A 25,965-nucleotide genomic window follows, 5' to 3' on the forward strand; every position below is an offset into this window, starting at 1 on the left:
TTATGTGTTTATCTGAGAGCGAGAAGCAATAGGTTCCATGCCCTTCCCCTCCATTAGCTACTGTAATTAAGTAATAAAAATTTCTGTGGTTACTTTATTCAATCAAAAATACTAGATTCTGTTCAGTGCTCTAATTTCATTTTGTTTGACTGAAACTGGTAGTTTTGTTAATGGAATACAGATCATGCTTCCATGAGGAGAGGGGACACTCTTACACTTAAAGCAGGTATCAGTGACATAGAAAACTCAGTTTGCTCTGCACCAGTGATGTGCAGTGTTACAGAGGCCAGATGGCCAAACTGCAGTCCTTTTCTCTTGTCTGACTTTTGCAAGGTAAATAGTCCTAGGCTTGCTCGGTCCTTGGATAACAGTTCTAGGAAATCGCAGAAAGCAGAGAAACAAACTAAAGAATATTGTTTTGTCACTTACATCAAAGACACTGAACAAGTAGATAGATTAAATTTTGACACCCTGTTATGGTTTGTGGAAAGCTGGTGAGAAGAAAGGTATTGCCTAAGACCTGACTCTAATTCTAAGCATGTGTTCCAAAAAATTTTTTGGATGATAATTTGTCACTAATTTTATCCTCTTCTCCAACCCCTCCCCACCCTCCATGAAGGTGTTTATCTTCAGGAAAACATGAGTTTTCAAAACTCCTTAGGGCCTCTGACTGTGCCCAAACACTGATGGTTTCTTTGAGATCATACTTGTCGAGGCTACTGTGAAAACCAGAAATGTTAGAAAATGTTTTTGAGGAACTTGCTATCTAGAAACATCTGACTTAAAAAAAAAGTGTGTTAAATGAATGGCTTTTTCTCAATATAAGAAACAATAGTAGTTTGATTATACATCTTTCATGATCTCAAAGATTGTTAGTATGATGACTCTATTAGCATATACTGTCAGCAGAGGAATTATATTGATGAAAAAATGCAATGGGCAAAATAGAACAAGGACAATGAAGGAAAATGCTCCTTATGAGCAAGTGCTTTGCTAGTTCTGTGGTGTTTTCATCATCCTTGAAGTAATAATGCCCTATTATTTCAAAAAATATATAGATTTGTAGATAATGGCAAAAGCAGAAAGCTGAATTTACCAGTTTTTAGTTAAAGATACTTTCTTTGTGTCCTGGTGTGTTCCTGATGTTTGCTCATTCTGGTTTTGTGCAAATGAGGATAGAGCTCTTTAAGTGTTATACAAAATTATTCTAGTCTCGTATTAATCTTGTGATATGAGCTGTTCATGTGAAGTCATTCCTAAGAACTCTTGAGGATTCATTACCAGAATTACGGGCTTTATTTAAAATATTATTTTTACATGCGCAACCAAGAATACCAATTTTCTACCTAAGTGATAGTAAATGATTAGTTAATATTACTGCTACATTAAAATCATATCCTTTGAATCAGAGGAAGTAATGTGTCCTCAAGAAATTAAATACTCTTACCTTTTACTAGATTATAGAAAACACATTCTTAAAAATACCTAGATCCAGAGCAATACTTTCCTCATTCAGCAACCAGGTAATTTTTTTGGTCTGACAGGTGACTCTTCAGAGTATTTTCCTCACCCAGTGATTAAAGCAAAGCCTAAAGAACACACATGAGTAAATCAAGGGACTGATGTTTGTGTCACTCTCATTATTACAAGACATGGTAGTTCCCAAATGCCCCCAAATGCTGGAATTTGAGTTCTTCTGGTAAAAATGCATTTGGGATCATGAATCTCTCGATTATCAGATCAAATCTAACACTTATATAAGTTCTTTCTTGTCCTAGTTAGGATGCTTTTCCAATCTACTAGCAAAGTAATTACCAGGCAGGTGTGGAGTTAGGAGGTGCAACAACAGTAACTCTTGAACTACAACTCTGTCCTTCCCAAATATATCTAACTACTTTTTCTAGTTATGAGGCATAGTAAGTGATAACACAAATATTCAATCTCATTACCAAAGAAAGCCATTACAGTGATTAAACATCTGGAGAAAATGCCTTATGAGAAAAAAAACTGAAGGAGAGAGGTATTTTCACTCTGGAGAAGAAAAATCTCATAATGGAAGTCATCACCATCTTCCTTAAAGGGTGGCTACAAAGAGCGTCGGGGGTTTCTCTTCACAGGGAGTAATGTGGAGACAACAAAAGGCAACAGGTACAAATTGTTCCAGGATAGGTTTCATCTTGAAATGAGAAAATTTTCAGAGTGAGAATAATCAATTAATCAATCACTGAAACAACTTTCCTGAGGGTGTGAGAGTCCCCATCACTGAAGGTATTTGAGACAACTGGGTGGGTTACTAGCAAATCTCATGTAGGTTCCCTTCTCCATAAAAGGTTGAATGAGATGACGTTTCAAAGGCCTTCCAACCTGGGCAGTCATACAATTTTATCTCATGCAGTCAGAGTTTTTTGCTATGTTTGCTTTTGAAGGACATCTCCTACTCGTCATGACTTCACAGTTTGATGCCTTCCTAAGCCCATTCAATAAACATGCCTTTTCAGTAAATTTCCTTAGAGCTATCAACACACATCCCAGTTTGGTGTCTCTTTGGCTCAGCTCATGCTATTCTATGTGCTTCATTAAAGAACCCTTTGACCCACATTTACTAGAAAGAAAACTGGTTTTAGCTACGTATTTTCCTCAGAATTTATTTCTAATCAGATGAGAAAGAATGTGTGTATGGTAGATACCAGTTTTGTGATGAGCTTTTGGATCTGATCTTTAATTACAGGTTACCATGACTACATTGTTTGTTTCTTTTTTTCCCTGGCAAATGTCTTTTCTGATTTGTAGATATATTTAATTTGTGAAATGCTTCATATCTTAGTGCATTTAGATTAGATTTAATATGAGTTTTTAATAGAGAAAAATAGTTCTTTTCAAAATATCTCAGCATGTATGCTATTCTTGTAAAAGTTAGTGGAAATGTTGGCCCTTGTACTGAAATAACACCAACTAACAGACGCAGAGCATCTATTTGTTTGTGGACAGTCAAGTTGTATTGAAAATTTGTAAATAAAAAAAAAAACCTGAATGAGTCAATAGGACTAGACTGAACAGACTTGACTGAGATAACGGTAGGCCTTCATGATATGGTAAATATTAGAGGTGCACTGTTATCTTATTATAACTCATATTTTGCTATAGAATAGCATGCTCCGAGGCCTGTATTTATACTGCAATACAGTCCTGCCTCAGGCCTGTTTTGAGGTGTAAGGTGAAAGGACAAGTAGCTTTAGAACTTGAAAAGTAGATGCCTTTTACTGTAGCTATGTATGTAATACACAGCTGTATTCACGGGGTTATTGCCTGTGCTAATTGTGAGCAGTAAGGCTGGAGAATGTGTGTTCTAATGAATTGCTTCCCCTACTGTTCAAATATTTTCAGAGAGCAGGCAGAAACTCCAAAGAAAGAAATTCCAACTCCATTTGAGGGACTCAAAGGTATATTGTTCAAAAGTTTTTGCTGTAGTAGTAGTATTATGGGATATCCAGTTAGAGCAGCAGCTTAAATGTTACTACACTTCTTCTAGTGACAAGAGAGCTTAGCAAATACAACTCCCCAGTCTATTTAATCTCCACTAAGGATAAACATGTGGCAAAGAAAGAGTCTCTCCTACAAATAACCCATTATCCACAGTGGTCTGATTGTTCTTTGCTTCTAGTGTAGTGTAAATCTGGAGTGGCCCTGTGTAATTATTGGAATGGTATAATCAAGTGCTGTGACAGAGCATCAGATCTGCATCATGAAACTCTCTCTCAATTGAAATCAAGAAGAATTAGAGACTCGTCTCAGTGCTGGAGGGATTTCAGCTGCAAATATGTTACTAGAAATTATAGTGAACTGCAGTGATATATAGAAGTAAATTTCAAAGTCACTGACCAAGGATTCAAGGCAAAAGAGACCTTCTGTGCTCCATCAAGCAGAAAAAGAAAACAGTAATTTCCAAACTTTAAATGGGGTAAAGTAGGAGAATAATCATAATAAAAAAATTTAAAAAAAAAGAGTTACTAATAATGGTAGAAAGGGAATGGAAAACTAAAGGTAATTTTTTATGATTTCTATGCTTGTATTACACTGACAGGGAGTGTCACAAAAGATGTTGCAAGAAGAAATTTGGTGTGCCAGGGAATTTCAGACTAACACTAAGAAGGTCTGACTGTGGCCTGACCATTTAATTAGTGAGGGCAGATGCGTGGGAGGAATCATAATGCTAATTTTGCAGTTGCTGTACTGGGCTTTCCCTAGGTCAGCTGTGTGTAGTTCTTGGTGGTTCTGACCACAGAGCACTTACAGCAGTACGGTGAAAAAAAGGATGGTCTAATATGTATCTATCTAATAAGTAATAATTTGCTAGGGAAATTTCTGCCTCGCATTTCCAGTAGTTGTTTTGTCCTTACCTCTAAAGAAGGTATTTTATCTCCATTCGCTATAAGGATTGTAATTTAATTTTTAAGCCAGATCCATATTGCCCTTAGTCTTTGGGTCAATCTCATTGTAATATGACTTTATGTTTCTTTTATGTAGCTGAAAAGTTTTTTGCTATTTTTTCTCATTATTGTTGCAGGATCTTGCTCATTTTGCAATAATTTTTTTTTCTATGGAAACTCCTTTTGACCTCAGAGATACATTTACCAATTCTCTTTTCCCTTTCCTTAAAGACTTTCCATAGTGGACAAATAAGGAACAGCAAATAACAATGAAATCATCAAGACTGAGGTTCAGAAGGATCCTGGGAGGGATGTGAATGTCAGAAAACAGCATGACAAGCCATAAAAATCACAGATAAGTTTCTTTTGATGTTCTTCCACTATTAGAAATAAGCTGTCATCAAGAGAAGAGGGAACCAACAGAGGGTGACTGGAAAAATTACTTATTTGAATGTGGGGAAAAGGGAATATGTCATGCTTACTGCCTCTTTCAGTCTTTTTCAAAGCAAAATTCCAGTCAAGGTATATTCAGTTCAAATTCTGAAATTTAAGCTTATTGTGACAGGAGCACAGAACAGGTAAGGTTGGAAGGGACTACAGCAGGTCATCTGGTCCAACCTCCCTATTCAAGCAGGGCCATCCTAGAGCAAATGGCACAGGATTCTGTCCAGATGGTTCTTGAGTATCTCCAGAGACTCCACAATCTCTATGGGCAACCTGTTCCAGTTCATAGTCACCAACACAGTAAAGTTCTTAATAATATTCAGAACACTGCTCTTTTTGAGGCTGTGAACAGGCCCAGCTCTCTCAGCCTTTCCCTGCTCCAGTTGCCTGACCATATTTGTCACCCTTCAGAGCTGGACACAGCACTCCAGAAGGGGCCTCACCAGAACTGCGTAGAGGAGCAGGATCACCTCCCTCAACTTGATGGCGTTGCTCTTCCTAATGTTCCCCAGGATACCATTATTGGCCCCTAGGACACACTGCTGGCTCACAGAGAGCTTGTTGTTCCCCAGAACCCCCAGGTTCTCTGCAGAGCTGCTTTCTAGCAGTCAGCCCCCTACCTATAGTGATGCATGGGGTTTATATTACATGAAAATAAAGAAATTGCCAAATTCAAAACTTTCTAATTAACAAAAAATTATTCTTCCTAAGATTTTTGGCTTCATACATTGCCTGTATTTTAAACTTTTCCTGCATTTTCAATGCCTCCTATCACTGGTTTCAGACATTATGCCTCTACTTTCTTCTAGCTGGAAGGGGACAATGGAAGATAAAGAGAGTGCAAAATATGATGGCAAGGTTTATTTAATTCACTGGTTTCCTTTCACAGAATATTTTCTGTTACTGTACCAAATAGCAGGAATCTAAGTTTTAAGACAGATGTCTGGAGAAAAAAAATAGAAATAAGAAAATTGAACTGATTGGGTTTTGTCAATCCTTGAGAAAAATGTGGTAATTGAAAAAAAGAAAAAACAACAAAGAGACTGAACAGTGCTCATACTTGATGGCCTTATTTTTGTGGAAAAGTCTCTTATATTGACTTAATGATATCTGCTGGAATTGAAACAACAGCGTCTACACAAGGGACTTACCCCGTCTAATTGCATCAATTGAAAGTGATTCAATTTTTTTGGCAGAGACAAGCATAGGGAGATGGAAAAAATAAATGGCTATTTTTTTATAGTGAAATAAAGGAGAGGAAGTAAAGCAAACAACTTATGGCCCTGAAATGCCATATTTTTATACCTAGGAAACCATGACCAAAAGATGCTAATTTGTTTCAACTCACTCACTGTGAGGGCTCCCTTTGATCCTCCTCCCTTTCTTAGAGTGTGATATTCTCACATTTTAATGCAGTATCATTTGACATTGAGATGTAGGGAAAATTGTCCAGTAAACAGCTTTCTTGTACTGATTTGGAGCTTGTGGGAAAGATTATAGCATGAGCTGGTGCCTGCCACAAGAGAAATGGATTATTACTCTGGGAACACTTACATCAAGAAGGGCTCTTTTACAGCTGAAAAAGGCAACCTTTTACAAAGAGCTGTGTTCTGTGAACTCCTTGTCAGCTTGCTGAAAGTGCTAACTCACAGCATACAGGTCACTCCTTCCCAGAAACATGGGAAAAAAAGCTTTAGTGTGCTATTTGTGACTTCTTCTCCTTGAGTGTAAAGATGTTTTCTACAAAATGACACCCCATCAAAGAAAAAAAAGTAAAAATCAGATTTAATGAGACAGATGGTTTAGGGAGGAAGGAGTAAGGGGGTGTTTTAAAATACATCAATGCTATGCTCATAGCAGCGTAAGCTTTCAACAAACCAGACTGCGTGTTTCGGATAAAATGGGAGTGGTGGTATTTTCCAGACAAAATCCAGTTCTAATAAAACTCAGAGCTGGGTAACGAGGTCTCCCTGAATTTCCCTGCCCCTGAAATCCTGCTTTCCTTCCTATCAGTTTCAGTGTTGTGATAAAATTAAAAGCCTCACAAGGGAACATTTTAAATTTTGTTTCTGATAGACTTTTCTTTTTTTAAGTCAAAGCGAACTATAGAATAAATTATTACAAGGACATTAAAAGGATTTCATTTCCTTGAGCATACATATGCATTCTGCTGCAGCATGTCCTCTCCCTCCCAGTGTAGCCATTGATCCACAGCTTTTATAATGAACTCTAATAACAACTCTATTACTGCGAGGCTCCCGATTGGCTCAGGCACCCACAAAATTAGCTACAAAGAAGCCAGCTTGTCAATATTAATTCCGCCACAGAGATTACTTGTTATGGTAGAACAAAGGTGTTTTGGCTCGAGCTGAACAACTTAACTCCTTGTCTCATAAAATTTAAGCTGCTATTGATCTCCTTCTTCTATTGTGCTGAAGGATTAAAAAAAAAAAACCCAGGGGTGTGCGCGCGCAGACACGCAGACAGACACCGGCGTGCTGAATCACTCCGATGCATTCTCCTAAACCACCAGCCGCCCCCTTTCTTCCTTCCCTTCTTCCCTTCCCCTTCCATCCCCTCCCTGTCTGCTAAGAATCATTCAGTAACATGAAGCAAATTAAATCAATGAATTCATCCTAGCAGATGGGTGCTTTAACAGTCAGTTAGCCTTTAGATAATTGAGGCGTTGACTCCGGAATCATAAAATGGATGGCTCGTTTGTACATTTTACTGAAATAGATCACCGAGGTTAAATAAATGAAATCCCATTTGTCAGGCAGTAATAAATGGCCTCCCCTTCTGCAAACAGCTCTGTTTGGCCTAATAAATACAGGGATGTTACAGTGCTCCTCCCTTGATAGGGTTATGGCTTAATGAAATGGTCTTTCCTCTGCTTGTTTTTGCCTCCTCCTGCACCGTGTGATAAGTAGCGAACCAACGAAGCTTGTAATTACAATCTTACAGAGAACCCAGCCAATCTGTATATAAATCTCACCATCCAATTACAAGATGTAATAATTTTGCAGTCAAGCTGGTAATGAGGTCTAATACTCATGCATGTGATAATCCCCCCTGGATGCTGACTCTATCAGATGTTAGCTTTGTAATTATACTGGCAGAAAATCATTATTTCATGTTCAGCAGAAAAATGAGGTTGGTGGGAAGTTAATTTTCTCTATGCTCTGTGAAGCATAGACAAAATTTTAATGATTTAATCATTATGGTTATCCCTTTTGCAATTGACCCGCGTTACTTCTGTAGAAACATTGGCACATTTAAAAGTCCCTGTTACCCGATAAAGCTTGCCAGGTATGCAGCTTTTAATGTAAGAATAACCGTATACAATTAAACTATTAACCTGCTTGATAGGGGAAAAATCCATAGTTTTTATGTTTTCATTATTTACACACAGGATCCAAAGGAATGTTTATGTCCAGTCTGCACTGCGATAAAAAAGACTCTTAAATAAAGAAAAAAGAAAAATGCTATAATTAGGATGTAAGCTCTCAGAACAAAACAGCAGGTTCACAGTGGTATTTTAGCAGCTCAGTAATCTTTTGTTCCTTTCCAGTGTAGGAGACATTCATGAGACCTTATACTTCGACACAAAGGGCTTGTTATGCATAATCAGCATTTTCACAAGAACTAGTTTAAAGGAATCGCTTGTGATACATATTTTTAATAGTTCTTTTCTTCTCTCAAAAATTTCTTGTTATTTCTGTTTGTCCAGCCTGCCAGAAGGATGCAGAATAAGACAACAGTCACAACATTGAGACGGGAAAGTGAGGAAAAAAACCCCAGCAGTGCAAAATCAAAACCATAGGGAAGTAGGTAGGCAGGCCAAAATACCAAAGCATATTGCAAATTGCAACTAAGATATTTAAGGATAAATTACTTAAAAAAATTCAAGTTAATGAAAATGTTATCAAATTCTTTTGTGGTAGGATTTCAACTAAAGACGGGAAGATCTGTGTCCAAATAGTACTTTAACACTCCCAATCTCACTTAGATTTGTATGGTTACTTCTTCTATTTCCAAGTTTTGAGTCTGTGCCCATTATGTTCCTTTATTGACTAACTTCACATATATATATATATATATGTGTGTGTGTGTGTGTATTTAAATATTTATGTGTATTCATGCTCTATTTCTCTAAAACAGACATAAAAAGGTTAACTGAATTTTATTTTCTGGAAATATTTTATATTTTCTTTGGAACAAGCAGAGGCTTTAAGACCTATGCAGTACTTCAGCTGATGACTAATTTAGGCTTGATCTGGTACATGGGAAGGCTTACCACAGCAGAACCCAGTTAATATATGGAGCACATAAAAGATATCAAGCACATACTTGATTCCTGTTAGACTTAGACACTGCTGTTGTCTCAAGACAAAAGAAGTTAAGGATACTGTCCAGAGAATGATCTGTTGGGAGGCACTTCTTCTGAGCCCTTGGGATGTGGCTGATTCCATCTCACTCCAGATTTGTCCTTCCAGACCTGGGGGAGTCATCTAGAATCCCTTTACAGCCAGTAAGCACATCACAGGTGTCCTGCTCTCACCCAGCCAAGGCATCTGCCTTTTGAGAAGGGGATCTGTATCTCAGAAATGCCTTTCCATCCACTGGCTATAAAAAGTAACAAATGCATAGCTCAGATGTTGATAACTACTTTATAGGCCTCAAAGATTAGTTGAAATAAATTCTACCCTTACCTCCTTTGTGGGTCCAACCCAAAGTAGCTCTGGAGAAGGCCTGGAGTCTATTATGTATTATGTATTAAATTCCTAATCTAGTGATATAAAAAAGGCAACTTGACAGACACGAATCCTGATCTAATTATGGTTCTCAGCCTTAAAAAAGGATTATTTTTTAATGAGTCCTGTAACTCAAAGCACATATATATTTAGACAATTTATCAAACGTCTTAAAAAGCAAATCCTGACATGAGTTTTGGTGGTTCTACTGGTACTTCATATGTTTTATTCCTTCAGAAGAAGCAGGATGGTGATAAGGAATGCCAATGGCCTATAATTAATTTGGTTATTAAGAAGCAGAGAAGACTAAGATACTTGAAGAGGGACGTAATACAGTAGCCAAATGGACAATCCTTTGCTGACAAACATATTATGTCTGACATGTGTTGGATGAAGTAATTTGAAATACTTAATGCATTTCTAGATACAAAATAAATTGTTCTGAGCTGGTAGAAAGTTGAGAACATTAACATAGACTGTTGAATCCAAAGTAATATAAAATGTACAGAAACTCAGAATAATATGGAAAATAAAATATGAAATGCCATTTATGGCAAAGACACTTCTTTTTCTAGAATAATGCATTCCTTTTATCCATGTCAGTCAGGGTTGCCATCTTTTACAAATTTTACCATGAGTTCGCCATGTTTGTGGGGGAGGGTTGTGTTTAGAAGTATTGAAGTCACAGCTTTGGGTAACATTTCTACATTTCCTTTAAAAAAAAAAAAAAAAGAGAATTCTATAAATTTGTTCCATAAACTTTAGATTGGTGTCCCTGGGAAAATGCATAAAGCATAAAATGGAGAGTGCAGAATTGATACAATTGGCTCTTCCGTCTGAAATGTATTTTTACTCTTGCATACATACTTTTGCAAAACACTGTGAGACGTAGAGATTAACCTGGTTTTCTAAACTCATGTAATGAAAAGATCTTAACTCTTTATTTAGCCAACTAGACATTTTTCTCATGGAGGCACACCTAGGATTAAAAACCAAGTGAGTTTTACTGCTGGTTAGAGCATAACTGGACAAGATTGTATTTCTGTACCATAAATTAGGCTAAAGACTACAGGCAGAAGCTGGGAACTCTTTGGTTAAGACATTGGATTTAAATCCAATAGAATACTTCAGGTGTTTTTTAAGTATGGTTATCTTCTAGACCATAGGTGGATGTTAATTATACTTCCCTCATTTTCCACATGAAGTATTGAAAACACGAGCTTGCCTTAACCAGACTAAGTCTTTGCTACTCCTTAAGTTGTAAGAAGTGGAAAAAGGCAACTTAGCTTCTCACCCAAGTTCAACAAAATTTTTCTGTCTTAGTCTTTCTGAGGTGTGCAGGTAATGGCTGTGTCTAAAAAGATGCGTATTTGTCCTTTTTGATAGAGCCTGCAGTACTGGTGGTTCTGTGGTTTAATCATTGGATTTCTTTGAGCTTTCTGATGCTTATTCTGGTGTGTCATGGCATAGAGAGATGAAGTGTCTGGGAGAATCCCTGTTCCTCAGATTGCACATGTCAGTATGTAGGTGAACTAAATGTAAATTTGGGAAATAGTTCATTAATCTAGAGGTACTTCATTGTACAGAGACAGCAAACCTAGACAAACAATGGGCTGTGACTGAGTCCTATGATGTAAGTAAATAATCAGGTAGAGAGGTTGTCCCCTTCTTAGTTACTCCTAGCACAGTTTCTGCCTGCATTCCCTAACACTGACTCATATTTCCCCTATTTGACAGTTCTGGTATTTGCCTTGAGCTCCATAAACGCCAGAATGTCAGCAATCTGGGATCCTTGAGCCAAAGAGCTTCTCTTACTTCCAGTCATGTTCGTTTCCTATTTCAATATGGAATTTACATTCAGGGTAGTGGAGAACAAGTCAATAAGACTGCACACCCACCTTGCAGCAGGAGTAGTGTCTGTGGCTTCTCTGGGGACTTTGTCTTTAACATCTACCATGGCTGTGTTTTAGGACTATCCTGTTCTGGAATCTAACTTCAGCCAAGCCACAGAGGGGGAAACTTGGCATACAAAATTCTGGAAACTATGTGAAGCAGCCTTTGATTTTTGTATGATTTTACAGGAGATCAGCATAATTCTGTTTGAACATAGTTAAGATTATATATTCCACTGAAAAAATCCAATCCTTAAAAGAATATCTGGGTTCAGCCATGATTTCATCAGGCAATTTTTGGCAGTTGAACCCATTGAAAATGAAAATAAAATGTCTAGTGTCCTTTTGTGATTTGAGATGTCACCAAAGCTCATATGACGGGGTTAATTTATTAAAAGGCAAAGACTCTGAGTAGTTGCTATGTAACATTGACCTTTTCCCAAAGGCTGTACTGCTCCAAGGAAGGTGTTTGATAGAGGGAATGATTCTGTGTGGGTGATTAATTGATGGTAACCTATCCTGCAGGGAAGTTGAGAGGATGTAGTTTTGGAACAAGCTGTCATCTTCTACCTGTCCACTTCCATTCATATTTCTCTCTCTTTAGAAAATGAAACAAATCAAACAAACAAAACCCAACCAACCAACCAACCAAGGAAAACCAGAGTTTCTTCAATGTGCCTGTGAAACAAGGCAAGAACTCTCTGACCTCCCCTGCAGACTGGGTGCTAGAAGTGTGACTATTTTGTACCTGCAACTAAAAGAAGTCCCAAAGTAAGAGTTATGAAGCCTTCTCTTCTGAGTAGTTAAAAAAAGAAAAAGAAATGTGCCCATTTTCAAGGTGTTTATTAAAACGTCTTTTTAGAATAAGAAGTTAATAAATGAATTTGTGAGGTTTATATTTGTCTCAGATTATACATGAGCATTTTATCTTCTGTATTAGGAGTACTGCTTAGAGTTATTTCTTTACTTCTTCTTTGTTTTGTTGTATTTTTTGAGACAAGGGAAAAAGAATGATTGAAAACCCACATGCACACCCAAATGATTTGTAAGTTGATGAGAACAGCCTAATGACAAGAGTATTTAGTTCTGTGACTAAAAAAATTACAATTATTGTAGTTTTTTTTTTTTAAATAAACATTTTTATTTAGAAATAGGTGCATAGACTTCATCCTTATGGGCCAGGGTAACTTACATGACAACTTGTTAAATCGATTTTATGCTTCTTTTAGATCTGCTATTCAATTTTTTAAAGTGCAGATACCATGGCAACCCCCTCTCTCATATGGAACGTATGCTGCTTTAGAGATAAAGAGCAAGTACATGCAAAGATGGAACAGGATGACATGTAAACTTTTTTTTTATTATTCACACTTTGGATGAAAAAATATGCTACACAGACACATTTTCTTTCAGCTGTGGTATATTTTATGAAAGAATCACATTTTGTACAATGCAATTAATCAGTTTTTAGATCTTTTCATAAATAATATAGAAGGAAATGGCACCTTATGCTTTTCTGATGTGTATGTTCATGTGTGTGTGTGTATGCATATGTATAGCCAAAGAATTATTAATATCTCTACCTTTGTTTAAGAGTCCAATAGTGCCTTAAAGACTGACACTAACATCTTTATTTTTATTGATTTTCTTACCATTCCTTGATGGTAAGAATGTAACACGGTTTTTTGGTTTTGTTTTGATTTTATGAAGGAGCTTAATAGCTGCTACAACTAATTATTTTTTAAAAGGAAAGATAGAACACAGCTGAAGTATCAGTTTTGAGAAAAAGCAGGGGGACCCATGTGTACTTGGATATCTTGGCAGTTATTTACATTGTCTAGGTCAGAATTTTCAAAAGCACGACAGCATATTGGATTTCTCAATTAGCTTTCTAAATAATTGACTTCAGGGGAGTCTGCTGGGGCACAGCATTTTTGAAAATCTGGTCTCTTACGCGAGTAGCTTCAGCAAGAGTTGGACTTAGGTTGTAAGATATTGTTTATATCCAAAACAAGACAATTGATCAAGGAAACTGCCATTTCTTATCATTAACACCCTGTTTCTTCCTGTATTCCATACCTTGGTTAGAGACAGGATATACTTGAAATTTCAGTATTTTTCTGCTCTTTTTATTTTTTATTCAAGCCCAGTTTTGTGATTAAAGAGAGAGCTGAAATATTAGTTATGTTTCTAACAATACAAGCTGAGTACTCATTTCAGGTTCCTGAATGAGTAAAAGAAGGAAAAAAATTTTTTTTTTTCAGAATTTAAAAGAGCACTATTTAATTTGAAACCTGTGTTGTTCTGAACCTCAGTTTTCCCATTCCCACCCATAAACCCCAACAAATTACTCTCTCATGTGATCTTGTTGTTGATCATACAGATGACTTCCACATGCTTGGAGAAGTGGAGGAAGGAGGGGTGTAGGGTTTATCTTCCAGTTTAAACATCATTAGTACTGGGATTTGAGTGTCTTTTAATATGAAATTATTTAAATCAAGCAAACAGCTGTGCATCACCTGTCTCATATTTTGCTGCATTTTTGACATATGCACTACTGTTTGGCTGTCTGTTTTCTGGTCACTCTTTTTGCTTCTTGGCATTAAATTTTGCCAGCTTACTTTTTTTTTGCAAGCTTTAATAGGTTTGAAAGTTTAGTTTGGTTTTGAAAAGCTTGCACAAGTCCCAGACTGGTTTATCAAATGTGCTTGTGGCTGCAAATCTCACAAGGAAAGACTCTCATAAAAGACTGACTACAAATAATAAAAGGAAATGACTACAAACAATAAATGGAAGTTATAGGCTTTTCTTTTTCTTCACACCTTTCTGCTGGCAGTGTCTGAACCAACTCCCATTAAAATAGGGAATCCTGTTGATGGTATTAGGATGTTTGCCAGACTTCCAGACATCAGAGGAATTCACAGTGGAAACTCCAAAAATAATGAAAATTGCTGTTAAAAAATTGATTCTGCATCTTTGAATTATAAATAAATCTCTGTTCATGTTTAGGGGGATTGGATGCTGGAGCTCATGTTCACAATGGTTTTCCTTTGTTGAAATCAATTTGCCTGTACCAACCATTTATGCTTTAACAAGAAAGTAATGTGATGGTGAGAAAAAGCATGGCATATTGGGATGTTCCTCTGAGTGCTATTCCCTGAGGCAGCTGCTGGAGAGTATTGAAGGGAGGCTAAATCAACATTGCCTATTTTTTTTTTTTTCCCAGAGACCAAATGTGTAACCTCTGTGATGCAAATTATATTTAACCAGCTCTGGGGACTGAATATGGATCGGTGCTTTGGTGAATCTGGCTCTGTCTATGTGGTCACAGAATGGTTTGTCTCTACATTACAAGGCCAACTGTGATACATATTTGTATATGAATAAAGCAGTGAGTTTGTTTTAAAATTATTAGTGACAGATCTGGCTTAATTTCTTCGTTATTTCAGTTTTGTTTTTATGAATAATAGTGCTTTCATAGTGAGTAGCAGTGTTGAAAACCAAGATAACTGTAAAGAGTATTACCCAACTCGATCTAATCAATGCAAATTAAAGGGTTAACTTCAGTCACAACACGTTCATTGGAATACACTCCAAACAAACACATTTATTAATGTAGATAGTGCATCTTGTACCTTCCCAGCTCTGAGTTCATCACTGACTAGAAATATTAATAAGTACGTTTTATAAATGCTTTCAAATAATGATACCTTCGGGACAATAAATGATTTGCAAAAAAATTAGGGTATCCAAGGTATTTTTGTTACGTATCAGCAATTATTATGAAGTGAATTCTGTAATTCAGTTATTAGGAGTCCTAAATAGACTGCAAATGGTATGGGAAATGTATTTTTTATTTATACATTGTAGCAAATACTCAGAAAATAACAGTAAATTAAGATATATATGGAGATTGTAGGTGCATATTTATTTTCTCTTAAAAAGCTTTTTCTGATGGCTTAAATTATCACTTGTGGTAAATTGTCTTGTTACAGTTACTACCTATTTTAAAAATGGGATTATAAAAAGTTCCCAAAATTAAATTTTTCACTAATGTCTTCGATAGCCATTTCCATGACAATATTTTATTAATTGTAGTTTTTAATAAAGTAGTTTTTTATTTGTATTTAAAAAAATCTGTTTATCCCTTAAATACTTTCTCAAATTATGTCTTTGTTTCCTCTTCATACAGATAGCAAATTAAATAAGCTCCCAGCTTCAGACTTGAGGCAAACAATTAAAAACATAGGTTTAAAGTAGAAAACAGTTCTGGAAAGTGTCTGATGGGCTTGGCTTATTTTTATCTTGGCACTACTAAACCTGGTATGACTGTACTTTATTTTAAGGAAGGACCCAGAAGTAAAAACCCCAAAACCAAATCAGAAACAGAAAACCCACCACCACCCCTACCACCCCCAAAAATGCTGTTGAAGAAGTATTGTTTCAAGGTGTACACATCATATACATAAAATAGTGCAATTGTCCCTTTATTTGAATGAGGTTTTTCTTTGGGGGGGTGGAGCTGAGAGGGTGCAGGGACATGTGTGGGGGGACCTACAAAAAATTAAGAAACAGCACTTAGCATAAAAGACAGACTTTCTCTTAAAATAATTACCAAAGAATTCAACTTTTGAAACAGCCTGGGAAATGGAAGGTTGTTTTAACTCTTTTTAAATGTAAAATGCTTTAACTGAAAACAGAACATGATAATAACAATAATTTAATTATCCAACACACTGTATTTTTATATCAGTAAAACCCTCAGTGATTCAAACTATTTCTTCTTTCAAAATTTGCTTTATTTTTAAATAAACACTTGAACATGTCTGATTTAGGACCTAAGCATGAAAACCTTCCAAAAATTGTAGATGTTCCCATTAACTGTTATTTAAATGTTGTCAATCAAATCCGTTTGCATCTGGTACTGATGCCATGTGAAATTTATTTGTTTAAACTTTCAGTCACACATGGAAAGTTTTGCAGATGGTGTCTCTTCTCATCTGTTTTTTCCAATTTTACCCCTAAACTCCAGTTCTTACTCTCTCGACCCCCCAATTTGATTCCTCCTTCTTCTAAAAAAATAGATCTAATCAGTAGCATGTTAAACAAGAGGGGATCTTTTATGTATTCTGTGTTAGGACAAGGAAAGCATCGCTGTAGATCACTAGAATAAACAACTCAGGCTGATTCAATTACAATGCCTGGGCCAGGCTTTTATCTGCTGGTGACATCATTTCAATCAAAATGTAAAATAATACAATCCAATAGATGCAAGAGGGAGAGATAGGACACAGACTGCTGCACTTAGTCATTTAATAAAAAAAAGTGGAAGAAAGCTCTTTCTGACAGGCTGCTAGGACTTCCATTTCCAAAACTCTATTACCTTGTATAATAGTATTCAAAAGAATTGAATGCAGGAAATTGTCTATTACTTTTTATTAGTAGAAGCTGTTATGTAGGATACAGCCTACTGCACTATTTTTTCTTTGTTCCTTTAATTAACAAGAGCATGAAATCCTTCTATTGGCAAGCACTTGTTCCAAAGCTTCTGTTGCCTTCTGTTTTTACTGAAAAGGTAGGTTTTTGTTCTTTTCTATTCTCTGAATGTCTTCTTTTTTTTTATACTAAGAAAGTAATTTTTTTTCAAGTCACTGTAATCTAAAGTCTATCAGTTACCTTAATGGGCTCAAGAGAGGGTAGAATGCAGGTACATTTCCATAGTCACACAACATTATTATAAAAAAGTTTCACATTTGAGGAGAGGGGAGATTCAGATTGCAGCTTTGTGTAGGCTAGTGCCAGTCTTCTGACCATTTCACTTGTCAGCTGAAATTTGCTATTGTTGCTTAATTTATTATGACAGAAAAAGATTAATTGGTACATACCCATTTGATAGATGCACGGTGCAAAGGAACATATTCTTTCTTGAAACCATATCCTCAATCCTTTAAGATTGTCTGTGACAGCATAGGATAGGGCTTTGTAAATATCATAAATCTGGCCATCCTACACAATTCTATCAAATTTTACTGGGAGTAAAACTACTAGTCCTGATTCCAGTGAAGTGTAGTTTCACTAACTTCTACATTCATATCTATAATGTGCCAGAAAGCAGATGTGAGGGGGAGAACTCTCACTTGTTGGAGAGAACATATTTCATTGATTTTAGTGATTAACTAAATATATAATTCAGGTTCACTGCAATTATGTTCATAAAGGTCTGAACTAACTTTATTTAATAGCAAGTTCTGTAGCTAAATTGTGACATTGGGTAATGAACAGGATCTTGCCAAGGGCAAACAATGGCTGTTACAGCTGTCACTGAAACAGTCTTCCTACCATACTTACCATTTTAAGGTGCATTATGAAGATGTAGATTGAGTTAAATGGCTAACTGCAGGTGTTGTTGAAGGAGATGTAACTCCTTAAATGAATTTTATCAATATTTTATTTACTAATACAATTATTTCTTGCTATTTTGCATTTACCAGTAGCAAATAGACTTGAAGAGAGCTGAGGTCTTTGGTGGTCTTGAAAGATGTCAACTTTATGTCTTCTTTTGCTAACAAAAAAAGATTTCTTCCATTCTGGATAGCATTATTACTCCAAGCATGTGGTAATCTTTTTCTGATAATTTATGAAAAGGATATATATGAGGATGAAGTAGTAGACTACTGTGTTGGGAACAAACTAGCAACAGCTATAATTGCTGAATAATTTTAATCCTTCCTTTCACAACCATCAGATGTGTTTTATAATTTTCATATTTGTATTTGATATGCTGTATTTTTTTACAGTTTCTGCAATGCTTGCCAACATTGTCCTGCTGCTGCAGGGGGCTTAAACCATAGCAGGCTGCAATCGTCGTCAGGATCAGATGATCCGTGTTGGACACACACCTGAATGGGCACAGATCTAATGTCATAGAAAGGATAGTTTAAAACATACAGTTATCCTAACTCCCAGTAAAGAGATAAGAACTCAAAAAGTGAAGAATGCTTAAAGCTAGATGTTGGCCTGTGTGGGGCAATGGCACATGGAGTATTATTGCTACTGTAGTTTGGATACCTGAGCTGAGGCTCCATAAGGTGAAGCTGCATATTGAGTTACTCAGCCCTTCTTTTATTTTCTGACACTCACCTTCTCAGGTAAGATAAAGGATGAACCAGTCCTAAGCCTAATCATATTCTAGGGGTAAAAGGTCTTTCCTGGAAAAGTGAGAGTCATGGATTTCAACTCCTGCAGGCTACAGGAGTATCTAGTACTTTGGTCCCTTGGCTTTTAGCTGAGTGAGTTTTCTGGTACTCAGTTTCTGGAAAAGAAAGGTATTTTACCATGTCTGTGACTGTGCACTGAGCTAGACTGCATTCATCATTGTCCAAGTGTCTTGAGGAAAGGTCTCTCTGTGCATGATGAAACAGAGACAGTTACAGGTGTCTTAAACCATCTCCCATCCCAGATTAGGATGTGTGTTAGTTTAGAGGAGGGTAATGCATTTGCATTACTATCTCAGTGCATATGAAACATTGTCATCCAAAATGGAGATATGCTTTTACTCTAGGCATCCCTGGACATTGTGCTGGAGAGCAGACATTTGTCAGAGATTCATTGATTCTTCATCTCAGTTCAGGTGGAATTCATATGATCTCCATTTTACAGAAGTTTTAACCGAAAAGTTGCATGTATGTCAAATTCCCTGAGTTGGACCTTTTCTGGTAATATATCCACCATGTTAAACCACAAGTTGCTTTTCTAACCTTATGTAGGTGTGAAAACTCCCTCTATCCTGACCAAAGTCCTCACTTAAACATATATAGTTGAGACCCTTTAAAGTCATCTTTCTTCATAGGAAATAAGCCAGGAAGATAACAAATAGCAGAATGAAACAACAGAAATCCAGAACTAGCCTACTGTAAAATGTTTTTGTGTGAGCTGGGGTTGCAGTCCCCCTCTGGATGAAAGTTGAATGTCTCATGTGCCTTTAGAGTTGAGCCAATGTAGGCTTTTTGGAAACACGTATTTAGTGGGTATTCATGCATGTTAAGTTTAAAATACAAAAAATATTTTCCTAGAATTTCCTAAAAACCCTAATACATTGGGAACATGAATTAAAAAAAAAAAAAAAGGAAAAAAAAAGCAGTACTTGTTGGTCCTGATTCTCCAGACAGTCTAGCAGAACCAAGGAATACAAAGGTTACATTTTCTGCTGGGTGCTTCTCTCAGTTCTCCTGCTGTGTTACGGTGCTTTCCAGTTTGTACATTTCTGCTCAACTCTTATGAATTTTAGTCCCATTTTCTAGCCCCACCTGATCTACCCCTTCCTCCCTGGAGTCAGCTCTTGATTTACTGCTCTTAGCCTGATGTTTTTGTTCTCCTGCAATTTCTTGACTCCCCAAGCTCTGTTCCATTTTAATTACAGGGATATTCTCTCCTGAAATCTGAAGGTTATGGAGTCCTGTCCTAGCTGGTGATTGTTTCAAGGTCTACCCAGAAATTACATCTTTCCTTTTTTTTGTTTAATAGGCATTACTTTTCTATATCTAGCTGTCAGTATGTTTTGAAAATACTTGAAGTAATTCATTAAACTAAAAAACTAAAACTGTTGTAAAACCTTTTACTTTATCTGAGAAAACTTAAGTTTTGTATTGTAGCTCATAATAGGTCTAAGTAATTCTGTAGTTATAATTAAATACATCTGATGAACAAACTATGCAGAAAATTGGATAATTGTTATCTTTGTATCTTTGTACCCTGTTTTATGCTTTTTCCATTATACCAAAATAATGTTGTTTCAGCTAATAGTATAGTAAAATAAATAATAAATAATTAAAAAAAAAACCCAGAAATGTTTGACAAAATAGCAAAACCCTGACTCTTACTAAAGGCAAGCTGGCCATCATATCTACTCACCTTATTGCTTGTTTAGATGTCTTGGTATTCCTGCATTTTTCAGCGCAGGATGATCTCAAGTCTTTTGGGTATAATACTATCTATAAAATGTATCAGCCTTTTCTCAAAATTTGACTTTTGGAAATAGTTTTGCAAAGTGTTAATCTTATATAAGCAGGGAGGAGGCAAGAGTGGGATTTTTACAGCTTTCACACAGTGCATTTAGTCTTCCTGTCAATTAGGAGAGTTTATACTATGATATGTTTTGGAGGTTATAAGGCTCCAATTGTTTGCCCCTCATTTCACCATTATGTTAACCTAAGTCATTCTTTATTGCACGTGCAGGTTTGGTGAGCAGGCCGTGTGGTCAAAAAGATTTATCAGAGAACGCTTATACAGAAATGCACTATATTTTGTGATGTGCTGCTGTTATCTCGTGACGTGCTGTTAATGCTGTACAAAGTGCACCTGTACCTCCAGGTACAGGCCTGCTGTTTAATGGGTGTACTGCAATTGATGGGGTTTACATAAAACTTTGTGCTGTCCAAACATGAGTGGACCTAAAGAAAGACTTAGAATTCATTTGAGCCTGTGGATTGAAATCTGAGACTGTAAATTGTGTCTCATCTGCTGGATGTTTACTCCCAGGCATCTTGGCTTGTTTTACTCAATCAGAATTGTCCCAGGCTTGATCAATTCGAGCCATTTAGACCATCTGGAAGTGAGAAAGAAGATTTTCTATCAAGTTCTTAATCTTTTAAAAACCTGACTCCAGGAAATATTTGGAGATGGTACTAGATAGTGACTGCTGGGATGGAACTCTTCTGAAAATACAAGGAAAGTGAATAACTTTATTGGCATTTGGCTGGAGAAGTTCATTGTTACCAAAGCAATTTCTGAACATGCTCGGGTCATCAGAAGTTGGGATTGGAAGCCCTTCACTGCTGGTGGGGCTATCTCCAGAAACAGGCAAAGCAAGCAGCTTTCTAGAGCAGCCAAGTGACTGTAACTGAGTTGGCTGCTGGTGCTGCTGCTACAGAAAGGGTGAGTATGTACGGAGAAGCCTCTGCTTCTGGATGGAATCCACACCCAGTCAGTGCTGCGATGGCTCACATCCGTGCACTCAGGACAGGATCTGGGAGCTCTCCACTGTCCTACTCAGTCTGGTGCCACTCCTCCTTCCTGCACTTTCCATGGCAAGAATGTCTCACTCCCATGGCAGCATTCAGAAGGCAAAATACAATTTTGCTGGCATTACTGAAAAGTCTGAGCTAGCTCTGACTGTCTGAAAGACTTCAAATCTCCTAAAATGCTGCCTGCAGAGGGGCAGAGCTGGAATCACTTTTCTCCCTTCCTATTAAAACAGCACTGCTGTGTGTAGAGTAGTTGGAGAGAGAGAAATTTTACAGCCTAGTGGTTACAGTATTCACCTGGGAGGGGAAGATGGGGCATCCATTTGTTGTGTAAAGGTCTGTTTATTAAGTGGCCAAAGGAAACAAAAAAACAAAGAAGGAAAGAGGAGATAAAATGAAAGACATAATAACAAACAGCAAAGAGGTAATAGTGAGAGAAGAATTTGATTCAGCAAGTTCTGTTGAAATGGTTAGTTTTCAATAATTTGCTATGAAAAGGCAGCTTTACAGAGATTTTGACTGTGAATGCAGTATCTTCCTGTTTTCCACCATCATCATAAATTTCTTATAAATACAACTGGTCTTAAATATGCATTCTTCCTTCTCTAAGCTGTTCCAGATGGGAAATGGCATGGTTTAGAGAGGAGCTGGATCAATAATCTTCCTAAACTGAAGAACACCTAGGCAGAGAGCCATGTTTTGTAAGGTTTCCTCTGAGTTGTTGAAGCTGCCCAGTATTAGAATGTGGTCTTAGGTTCAGGGCTTTAGTGGGAAGTTCAGCTAAGACACCAGTGTTTCTGGTTGTCGACATGGGGTAAAAGCATTGTGGCAGCAGTGGAAGTGTTTGTTGTTATTGTCTTTGCATTTGAAATGTACCTATCCATATTTGAAAATATCTTGGTTATGACATGATTAATTTCCACTATGTTGAGATTACTTAAATTATTTTAAGCAGCATCCAGGCAAATAATTAAAAAATTTAAATAAATTGCAACATGTGTAACATCTATATTAGATGACTTTGACTTGGTAAGACTAATGCCAGAATGATCAATAATGGCATGACTAAAGGACATTTATCCTACCGTTCCACATATGGAGAGATCTGCAAGCACCACAAAATAAACTGCTTGCCACTTTATCTGCTGGTGCTGTTAAGGGGGATTGAAACCCTGCATGAAACCGGATCTGTCCCTTGGCAGTGATCCCAGTTAAGTAGGCATGTCATTTATCAATGTGCCAATAACATAATTTCTGTGATATTTTTTCCTCCATGAATTTTGCATTGATAAAAGACTTCTTCAGCCAATAATCTTGCTTATTATATCATACAATGAAACTGCCTCTGCTGTATTCTCCACTTCTTTCCTTGTACAGCTGGGAATACCAGAACAGATCAATGAAGAATTAACCATTTGCTTGACTTTGTTAAAGGATAAACTACTAAGTATATATCACCTAAACTGTAAGGAAAATCTGATTTCTGTTTTGCAGAGACTGTTTTGTGATGTATTATGAGAAGAAAGTCCTCAGCTCTAACGCCTGGTGCACAGCCGGACTCAAGCTTCCTTAAACACAAATGTGAGATCTTTGTTTCAGCTTTGACCAACAGATGGGCCTGAGTTTGCAAAGTTAATTTAAGTCAGTTTAGATTCCATATTAATTGTTACTCTATTAATAATTATAATAAAGTATAGATAGGAGCTTTCTGGGACTTGATTTAGACCTACAGGTTTGGGGTTTTTTCCACATCATTTTCCGTAGTGGAGACAGCAAAAGCATGCTGCTTTTTCTCATTCCACTTCTTTGCTGAAGCTGCTTAAGAAAATGAGATACAACAAATCCATTTAGGATTATGTTGAAAAAGCATCTCTGCTTTTAATATTAACCAGATTTTCACTGCTAAGTTTTGCTGGCAAATCTCTGAAAGTTTCAGCTTGCAACTTATCCGGATCATTTAAATCTACAACACTGGCTTTGCAGTCTTGCAAGAACATCTGTTTTGATTTCCAAAGCTATCTTTTTTAGTCCTAGAACATTCTTCTTTAGTGTTTTAGGAGATTTTTTCAGAATCTTAAAAGGCCTTAGTTTTAACTCCAAAACATAATGAAAATCAGGAGAAAGTACCTCAGTGTAGTGTCTTGTGCTGGTAATTTCACTGAATATATTCAGTGTAAATGAACAAAGAAACAGCTGGATGTCCATGTCACACTTTCTTTTCTATGACTTTAGTGAAACCTGGCAATACAGTACCATTGTGTGCTACATCTCCTATTGAGGCATAGTTTGTATATATGAATATCTTTATGTTTATTAATTAATGGCTACTAATGTGTATAGTAACGTTGCTTTTCTTTGATGGTAAATGGAAGTATTTGGTGGGGGAAGCATTGGTTTAAATCTAAATTTAAAAAAATTATAATTTTCAAAATTAAATGCCTGAAAAATGCTGATGTATTGCAACCAGACAGTGACTATCATATAGAAAAAGGACCAGCTACACATCTGTTCCTTAAATTAATTCAGCATTCTAAACACAAAAATTAATAATGGTATTGTGTACACCTGCAAATGGAAACGAAGACAGATTATGATTTTGATAACTCCAGTTATCACTAAAACTTGGAGCAAGTGCTCCAACTGGAAAAATAGCTCACTAGCTGCTAACTTGTGTTCTCGAAAGCTTCACAGCTTAGCAGAAAAATATTAATTACTTGGCATTCAGTATCAGTATTCTTTAAACATGCTTTTTTATACTTCAGATAATTTATATACATTAATTTCTTATTTTATGTATGAATAGATGTTATCACTTTGCTGCCTAAATCTTATCCTCTGACACACATCTTATGTATAGTAACACAAATACCATAGTGTTGTTAACAGTATTGTATCCCAACCCTCTATCAAATTGTTTACTAACATAAAACTGTCACTTTTTGTATACACGTTCCAACCTAAAAAAATAATTTCTTTATTTCATAGTTTATACCAGCTTGATGTGTAGTGCCCTAAATCTCAAGGGCATTTCTGGGTAAAAAGCAAGTTATTATATGCATTGTTTCTCTTGTACATTTATTAACAGAACTTCTAGTGGAATTATAATTGAATTTGTCTTGTCATACCTGCACTGTAACCTACTTTGAATATATTATGAATTTTTTTTAGTGCAACTCATGAAAAATAACTGCTGTATTCAATTTCTTCTAAATGTTTTTCCCTTTTTTTGCCCCTTGGTAGGTTAATTTTTAAACAAAAATGCTATTTTGAAAACAAAAAGTTTAATCAATTTTTTACCCCTCACAGTATGGGAAAAAACCCTTTTTTGTCACACTCATAAGTTATATGTTAAAAATGTTGGCATGAAATAAAATTATATTTTCAAAAATCTCCTTTCTCCATTTTTTCTAGTATTTACCAAATTTTCCTAGAGCTTGTGAAGAGAATTTTCTGTGGAAAAATATGTGTATATATGTTTTAATATTTTCCAAGTTGTAATTCCAAGAGTCCACAGGAAATAAAAATTTTTAGTTAGTATTAGATACTACAAATGGTATAGGGAGGTAATGATTGTGTAAATTAATATGATAGGCATTAACCTTTTTTTAATATAAAGCATCCATGTAGCAATTTGATAGTTTTCAAATATATTAATAAACTGTAATTATCTAGGGATATATTTGAAAGAGTAGTCATTATTTGTGAAACCTGTGTTTGTTATTTCCTACTCATAGTGCTCATAGTTTCTTCATTTAAGTAATAAGAAATCATTGTCCAATTCCCACCTTCTAGTCAGGGAAAAACCCAAACCAGGTTAATAAAATGAAAATAGGAATGCTATTTATTTTTTTTAGTTCAATACACAAAATTTTCAGAATGTGCATGAAAACTTGTTGAACTCATGGGTGATTATAAAAAATATCCCAACTGTCTCTGAATTGCATTAATTGCATTTTAATTATTCCAGTAATTTCTGCACAGTCCTTGTGCTGGTTTGCCAGCTTATGCTAGTTCTGGAGGTTTTGTAATGCACCTTATGAGTCCTTGTTAATATGAGGTGGAAAAGAATGTGTTAAAAAATATTTCTGTAGATCACTGACCACTCCATAATTCTGTCTACTTCCATGAGCTTTTAATTGTGCTCTGCTGCTCGTGTATTTAAATGTCTCACATTATGTTTCTTTTATTGAGTTTAGTGTTTATTTGTATGACTAACTGCAAGGGTGGATGGGTAAAATGAAAAAGAAAGGTGGGATCGTGTTTTCCTCTTCTGTCTCTCTCTTTCTCTCTCTCACTCTCCCCCTCTTTTCTAAACAAGCTAAGAGTTTTTATAATTCATCACCTGGCTGACAGATGAGTTCTGCTGGAGAATATTAGAAAATGTCTCAAATCTCATATATATGCTAATGGTATGCTGAGACTGGTT

At 36.2% G+C, this 25,965-nt stretch overlaps 1 long non-coding RNA gene across 1 annotated transcript; it reads left to right on the forward strand.

Moving 5' to 3' along the window:
* Positions 1-12,124: 12,124 nt before the first annotated feature.
* Positions 12,125-23,668, forward strand: LOC146441734 (uncharacterized). The gene is made up of 3 exons (XR_014849519.1): positions 12,125-12,288; positions 14,744-14,818; positions 23,034-23,668. It is a non-coding gene; the product is annotated as an uncharacterized LOC146441734 (long non-coding RNA).
* The last annotated feature ends 2,297 nt before the right edge of the window (positions 23,669-25,965 follow it).

The sequence above is a fragment of the Lichenostomus cassidix genome, chromosome 2 (genome assembly GCF_008360975.1).
Source record: "Lichenostomus cassidix isolate B80296 chromosome 2, HeHo_3.0, whole genome shotgun sequence".
In the NCBI taxonomy this organism is placed as follows: Eukaryota; Metazoa; Chordata; class Aves; order Passeriformes; family Meliphagidae; genus Lichenostomus; species Lichenostomus cassidix.